General features: G+C 30.6%; 1 pseudogene; it reads left to right on the top strand.

Moving 5' to 3' along the window:
* Positions 1-7,542, top strand: part of LOC108750364 — a 22,416-nt pseudogene extending 14,874 nt beyond the window's left edge.
* Positions 7,543-7,793: the final 251 nt, after the last annotated feature.

Raw genomic sequence — 7,793 nt, 5'->3', positions numbered from 1 at the left:
CAATATTTTTCGCAATAAGTTTATTACAGTTTTTTAAGATTTGGGAGAATTTGGGGGGATTATTTGTTTCAGATTGATTGTGTGAATCCGATAAATTCATCGGCTCTCAATTTATTTCTGAAATATTAATTCAATTTAATTGAATGTATATTAGATAGTAATTCAACATCTTAACACTCGGACCGGGAAGACGCTTTGTATTTAAAGTCTTAATACAATATATTAAATTCGTAATGTTATATTATAATCATTTTTTACTTGTTTTTTAATAATTTCTATATGTCGGCCTTGCTTGCTACATAATATGGCATTAATTAAACTAAAACATTGTAGTTACATAACTTAACTCTTGAAGATGTATTAAATTTGACTCAAATTTAATTCATTACTATGTTCATATATTAATCTGTATGCTGTATTTTAAAATTAAAAAATGGATTAATTTTGACACATATTGAAGTTAAAAATAACAGAATATTATTACGTAATAATTTTACAGAATATTAAACGTAAGGGATAGAGTTGCTCTTTGATATCTACTACAATGAAACATAATTGCTATTTCATAATAATGTCTTTAATTTACTCATCCATTTAATATAATTTATGCAAGTATCCGAAATGTTAATAATGTTAGTATATATTTAACGCTTATTAAATTATTTATTTTAATTAGATTTTACAGTTTATATTGCAAATAAAGCAAACAAAAGTAAAATTTGGCTTGGGACATTACTACTTTGGATATAATTTTATCTGCGAGGTATGTCCTCTTTTAAATAAAAGAATAAAAGTATATAATAAACGTATATACATATATGTATATATATGTACAGGATGAGGCAGTAACTCTGTCCACTTAAAATATTTACTGCTATTTTTTAAAATACGTAATAATATATTTATTGAAATTGTATAGCATCAAGAGGGTATAATATACCGCTAACAGTTTTTCTATGGAGGCGCTTCGGTGATTTCAAGGTCACCTTCATTTTTTTAATGTAATTGTACAATTTTTTTACATAATACCTCTATTCTGTAAAAGTATTAAGATAGTGTATCAAGAAACCAATAGTTTACGAGACATTTTATACTTTATTCTGACATAATGTTGACGTAAAATATTTAACAAACAATTATAAACAATTAATTTTTTTATAATCATATCTTAATACTTTTATGAACAGAATATTAATATAAATAAATTGGTGGAAAGAAACACATAGTTGTTTTAAAAAATATATGCACGTAAAAAGGAGGGAGGGAATAATTTTTTAAATAAGCAACTATGTGTTTTCTCTCTTTCAATTAATTCATCTCATTATTCTGTTCATTAAATTATTAAGGATTACAAAAAATATTAATAATTTACAAGTTATTTAATATTTTATGTCAATATATGTGTATACCAGAATAAAATAGAAAATAAATATCTCGTAAACTATTTTTTGATACCACTACTTTAATAGTTTTATATGCACAGTAATTAGAAGAATCATATTGTGTAAAAAAAAATCATACAATTCCATTTAAAAAAATGGAGGTGCTCTTGAAATCTTCGAAGCGCCTCCACTCATAAAAAAACTATTTCAGTATATTGTATCTCTCTTGGTGCTATACAACTTCAATAAATATAATATATAACAACGGTATGAAGACTCTTCGTATGTAACATAAATAAAGCAAATTAAAGGGCGAAATAAGAGTCAGCGCATAAAATAGAACACATATAATTAAAGACATTAATCAGAGGTACATAAAGTGAACGATGAAGAACGACGTATATCAATATATAAAAATATTTGGAGAAAAAGTATCACAAAATTAGGTATTACAAATTTCGGCTGCCGGATTGAGCCCTCTTCAGATGTTAAACAAAGTGAATAGAATAAAAAATAGTAAAAAAATAAATAAATATAAATAAATAATTCTTGTCGCAACAATTATAGAGTGCGAAAATGTGCAGTTCGATATGGTCTAGACGTAGAGCACAATATTAATCATACGAATGAGTAGTCTCATCAAAATGATGTAAAGTCTCATAGTCAAGTTCTAGTTGATAAAACCGGAAAAAGGAAAAGAACTTGTATAAAAAGTAAACATAAATAACTTGACAATTGAGATAAAAAGTGAACATTCACTAACAAACATGAGTGAGTCAATGAGAACTGATGTATCTGTATAAGTAAAAAAGGTATGAAACGCATACCGCCGATTGGACTGCAAATGCGAGAGCCGACCATCTCAGCGTCGCACACAACGTGACCGCTCGTTGAAACGGAATGCCATATACTGAGAGAGGAGACGGGCCGTCAGTACCGAAACGTCAAACTTTGTTTACAATAGGCAAATATGCCTTATGAAGACCATCAGTGTCCGTTTGCAGATTGAGACTGTTTTTCTGTTTCTTAATGTGAAGCATTTCTGAGATCAAACATTTTCTGTAAGAAGGCTCTTCATTTAAGATTTGAACATTGTCCCATTGGAAATCGTGATTATGAAGTAGCCTATGTTCGGTGATGACAGAGCGGGCAGAAGCTTTATGCCTGATATGGTTGCGATGTTCGGCAATTCTAGTTTTCAATTGCCTACCCGTCTATCCGACATAAGACGCGTCACAATTATTGCACGAAATTTTGTAAACGACATTACTTTTCGATGTGAGGGGACAAATGTCTTTCTAAATTTTTATGTATTTGTCCATTTTGTTGGGGCTATGGAAGGCTACCCTGATGTCGCTTTTATTTCTATTTAGTATTCTAAATTTCTCTGTGTGAAGCGGAATGAAAGGAACCGTAAGCCAAGAGGTAGGTTCATTCGTACAGACATTGTTAGTCGCAACATTATGTACTTTGTGTCTATTTTTCATCCAATTTTTAATCCTTTGATTGATGAGTCAAAAATGAAGTCCAATGGATAGTCATTCTTTAGTAACATGTTAATGATAAAAGTCAAATTTTTTGTGTGAAACATACCGTCAGATAATAAAAGGACTCTGTCTACTAACGAAAAGATGGTGCTTTTTTTCTGCGTCAATGGATGATTGGAATGAAAGTTCAGAAACCTATCTGAGAACGTTGGCTTACAGTACCAATCAAAATTACAGCGATTTTTGTTGATAGACACAGTGATGTCCAGGAAATTTATCGTATCTCCCCCTCTTTCGACGGTAAACTGCAGGCGCGGATGGAATGAATTAAATTGTTTTAATAACCCGATTGTGAAGGAGGCACCGCAGTACATATGTCATCCATGTATCTGTAGTAAAATAAGATGTCAAAATTCAACGATATCAAGGACATCGTCTCCAATCTCCTCATCACTAAATCCGCTATTACCGCTATTAAGTTCCGGTGATATTGGAGAGCCCATGGGGGTGCCAAAGCTTTGTTTGTAAATTATATTGTCAAAGGAAAAAAAAGTAGAATCCAAGACAAACTGTATCGCTCCCAAGAACTCCTTCTTGGGCAGGGAGCAATCATTGGAAATAACATTCCATTGTTCATTCACACAGTCGACCGCTACATCCGTTGGCACGTTCATGAAAAGAGAGATGATATCTAGAGAAATTAATTCGTGCGCACCTGTAAAGTGCACACTTCTCAATTTCTCGACTAATTCAAAACTGTTTTTTACATGACTGTCCGCTTTCGGAATGGTTTTAAATAATCTATTATGTAAAAATTTAGCCAATGAATACAGCGGACTGCCCACTGATGACACGATAATTCTGAGAAGGCATACGTCGAGGATATACTTCGTCATTGTTCACTTTATGTATTTCTGATTAATGTCTTTAATTATATGTTCTATCTTATGCGCTGATTCTTATTTCGCCCTTTAGTTTGTTCTATTTATGTTACACACGAAGAGTTTTTATACCGTTGTTATTTAAAATATATTATAAGAATTGTTAAAAATATTATTAAAATCTTTTTGAGTTTTTAAAACGTTAATTCCGGATACAGAAAACCAAAATATTTTTGTCGAGTGTGATATTATTAAGTTATAATGATCGCTATAGCTATCCATAAAAAAATAAGGCGTAACAATGATGTAGATCTTTTTTTGCACATATTTATGATATCAAAGATACAAATTATCGATTAAAATTAATTAATTCTGTTTTGGAGTATTATATTATATTTATGTAACTAATGCCAATTGTATTAATTAAAAGCCATTCTAATTATAAGCTCGAAATAAGCCACGACTCTGTTTAATTTGTTTAACAAGTATACGAGCATTTTCACTCTAATAAATTATCGCTTCCTGGACTTGTAATTTCTTTTCTCGGTTCGTGCAAAGAGTTGTAACAATTTTTGTATTTTAGGAAGAATATTAAATAGATTTTCGAAGGATATGGGCATCATGGATGAATGGCTGTCCAAATTGATGTTGGAGGCGATCCAGGGGTTTTGCGTAGTATGTAGTATAATGACAATGGAGGCGATAATTAATCAGTGGATGCTGATATTGATAGCCACACTAGTCATCTTGTTTTTCTTCGCTACGAAATCTTATATGAAGATTGGTCAAGACCTCAAACGTCTTGAAGGCGTAAGTAAGTATATTAGAGCAAGTAACACGTTATTAGATAAAAGTGCGGTGTATATTACATTTTTGATGTCTAAATTCGTGGACTCCTGCCAAATAATTCATATTTTTAAGTTTTTACATTCCCCATTACATTAACAAATTTTTTAAAAGTTTTTTTGAATATGTTTTTGCGTTTTTAGTGAAGAGTCCCATATTCTCGTTAAATTTTTTTCTAAGAATTTCATAAAGATGTAAAAAGCTCTACAATTTAGAAGAGTTAATTAGTAGAATTAAATTAAATTAAAGCTTTTAGTTTTAATCCTTATTTCTGCGTATGATTCTTTTTCTCATTCTTCAAACAATTCTCTTTGTTCTTTATACTACAGGCAATGTAGCCGGCAGCAAAGCAGGTCTAGCAATATCATAGTCATTGATCCTAATCGTTTATCTATAATACACCATAAAACAGTTTAGTGAGTCGGTATCACTGATGACCTCCGTGGAAAGGATTCTTCAGTACACAAATCTTCCTAAGAAGGAACCTATTACTTCGGACAATCCACCGCCACTTACATGGCCATCCCAAGGACAATTGATCTTGAAGGATGTCAACATGAAATATCATATGGATGATTCACCAGTCTTGAAGGTACAAAATAAACCGACTTTATTCTTACGAACATTTATTGTGTTATTTTAACGCGCTTTTCAGAATCTGAACGTATACATCGAGCCTGGCTGGAAAATTGAGACTGGCGCCGGCAAGTTCTCCTTGATCTAAGCGCTCTTTCGCTTGTTCAATGAAGGTCTAGAAGGCGAGATCAAGATCGATGGTCCAGACACAAGTTCAGTGGGTCTGAGTGATCTGAGCTGCAAAATTTCCATTATACCACAGGAACCTGAGCTCTTTTCCAAGAGTTTACGTTACAATCTGGATCCGTTTAATCGACGATTATTACGATGATTTGAAGCTGTGGGAGGTGTTGCGGCAAGTCGAGTGAATGATGTCACGCTGGACCACGATATCTTCTCTGGCGGTCAGAGGCAACTCATATAGCCAGAGCCATCTTGAGAAACAATCGTTTACTCGTTCTCAATGAAACTAACATTGATTCGCAGTGAGTCTTTAGGATTGTATTTAAATATCATTTGGTGAAGACAATAAATTTTGATTGATTAGTTATATTTTAATAATTGATTAGTTATATTTAATAAATTCTCCACAGCAAATAAAGTCACTGTAATCGCAATAAAGTCATGATGATGTGCAAATATTTACCACGGGTGTGTGATACAGTAAAATCATTATACTGTGCAAATGTCCGCTTTGTTACAAGTGTGACATCATTATACAGATGAATTAAAAGTTATTTATTATGTTATGACACATATAGATCAAGATAATAATGTGATGTAGCCTTTGATGATTTTACAGTAATATCACAAGTGTTGTGACTATTGAGAGTTTATTATAATATGAACGTAACTTTTTTGCTATGAGATATAGCAATAAATTACCATATTTAAATAATTCAAACTTTCTATTATTAAGTTGCTACTTTTGCAAATAATCACGCATGATATAATGTATTTTCACAATACGTTATAAGGGTACATCAAGTTACGATCGGGTACGATAACTTTTGTTATATATTAAATTCGAAATTAATAGAAAACAAATTTTTTTCAAATTTAATCTGATTGGTAGATATTTCCATCAAAATTATATATTTTGTATCTGTAATTTGCAACGCACGAGAGAGAGAGAAAGAGAGAGAGAGAGAGAGAGAGAGAGAGAGAGAGAGAGAGAGAGAGGGAGGGAGAGAGATAGAGAGGATTTCAAAATTTAACATGTTTATAAATTTGCATCCCTAAATTTGAAACTCTATTTCTAGCACGGATGCTTTAATTTAGGATATAATAAAGAGCAGTTTTTTAAAGAATGCACCGTTATCACGATTGCACATCGTTTGAATACGATTATAGATAACAATCGGATTATTGTGATGGAGAACGATTCTATCGTGATAGGTTTTTCCGTTTTAACAATTAAAGTGTGAATGGATTAAAAAGAATATTGATTTTGTAAAACAAAATTAAGAGATATAATTTTCTATGTAACTACCTAAAAAATTTGCTTATAATAATTTTGATTAATAGGATGATCAGTTCAATTTCTGAAAGATGTTTACAATAAAATTTATATTAAAAATTAAAATTTTATTCTTTATGATTGAATATGGAATTATTCTTATTCAAGATTAACTTAATTTTTACTCTTTAGAGAGAAAATTTACTTCAAATTATTTAGAAAATTTCAAATTGATTTTTTATTATTAACAATATACTTTTTCCTGAAAATTCAATGTTACGTATACAAAGAATAATCGACGAGCTTTTTGGAAAATTTTGTAATATTCTGAAGAAAAGTCTTTATATGCATTTGATAATTAGAATTATCATGTGAATAGGAATTTGGTTGGCCACATGAGATGTTACACGACAAACCAAATGGTTACTTTTCACAAACGGTGGAGAAAACGAGCAATCAAAATGGCGCAAAGTCTTTTAGAACAGGCGAAGAAGGCTTGCGAGAAGAATAACAATCATTGTGAATTGAATTTGTCGGCACAAAATACTGAGTGTGAGAGCGACACCTTGCTTACAGAACGACCACTTTATAGATGTTCTACTTCTAAAAATCTTATACTAAAAATATATAAACTATATATTGTACACAAAGTTATTTATATACAACGACTTATGAAACTGTTCAACCCATGCTATTGGAAATTTTATTTTGAGAATTCGTGAATTAAAATATCTATAGCAAATTAACATTATATTTATTTCATTATGTATTATTAAAAAGTCATTTTCGTCTATGCCTTCTTTGAATCAGTTAGTTACATTATGTATTACATTTATTCTGTTCTATGAGTCATTGTATGTAACTTTATAATATATACGTATATTTATACATGTTCTCTTATGTCAGTTTAATACACGATCAAATTTAAAAAGAAAGAGTAAAACAAAGAAGAGAACTATACTACGAAGATAACATAAATCGAGAATAAGACATAACTGTATGTTTAGTATTATTTGCTAACTTCTAATAATTTCAGTTTTATTTACTGCTTCATAATTATAACGCAAATGTGTCATATCTATTGTAAAGATCGATTAGAATTAAATATGTTATTTTTTTTATTATTCTTGTCAGCGTATGACAAAATAAAATATGATAAATA

Source organism: Trachymyrmex septentrionalis, unplaced genomic scaffold, assembly GCF_001594115.1.
Source record: "Trachymyrmex septentrionalis isolate Tsep2-gDNA-1 unplaced genomic scaffold, Tsep1.0 scaffold366, whole genome shotgun sequence".
Classification (NCBI taxonomy): domain Eukaryota; kingdom Metazoa; phylum Arthropoda; class Insecta; order Hymenoptera; family Formicidae; genus Trachymyrmex; species Trachymyrmex septentrionalis.
Note: the sequence above shows the minus strand (reverse complement) of the source record. Positions and strands in the feature narration are given on the sequence as shown.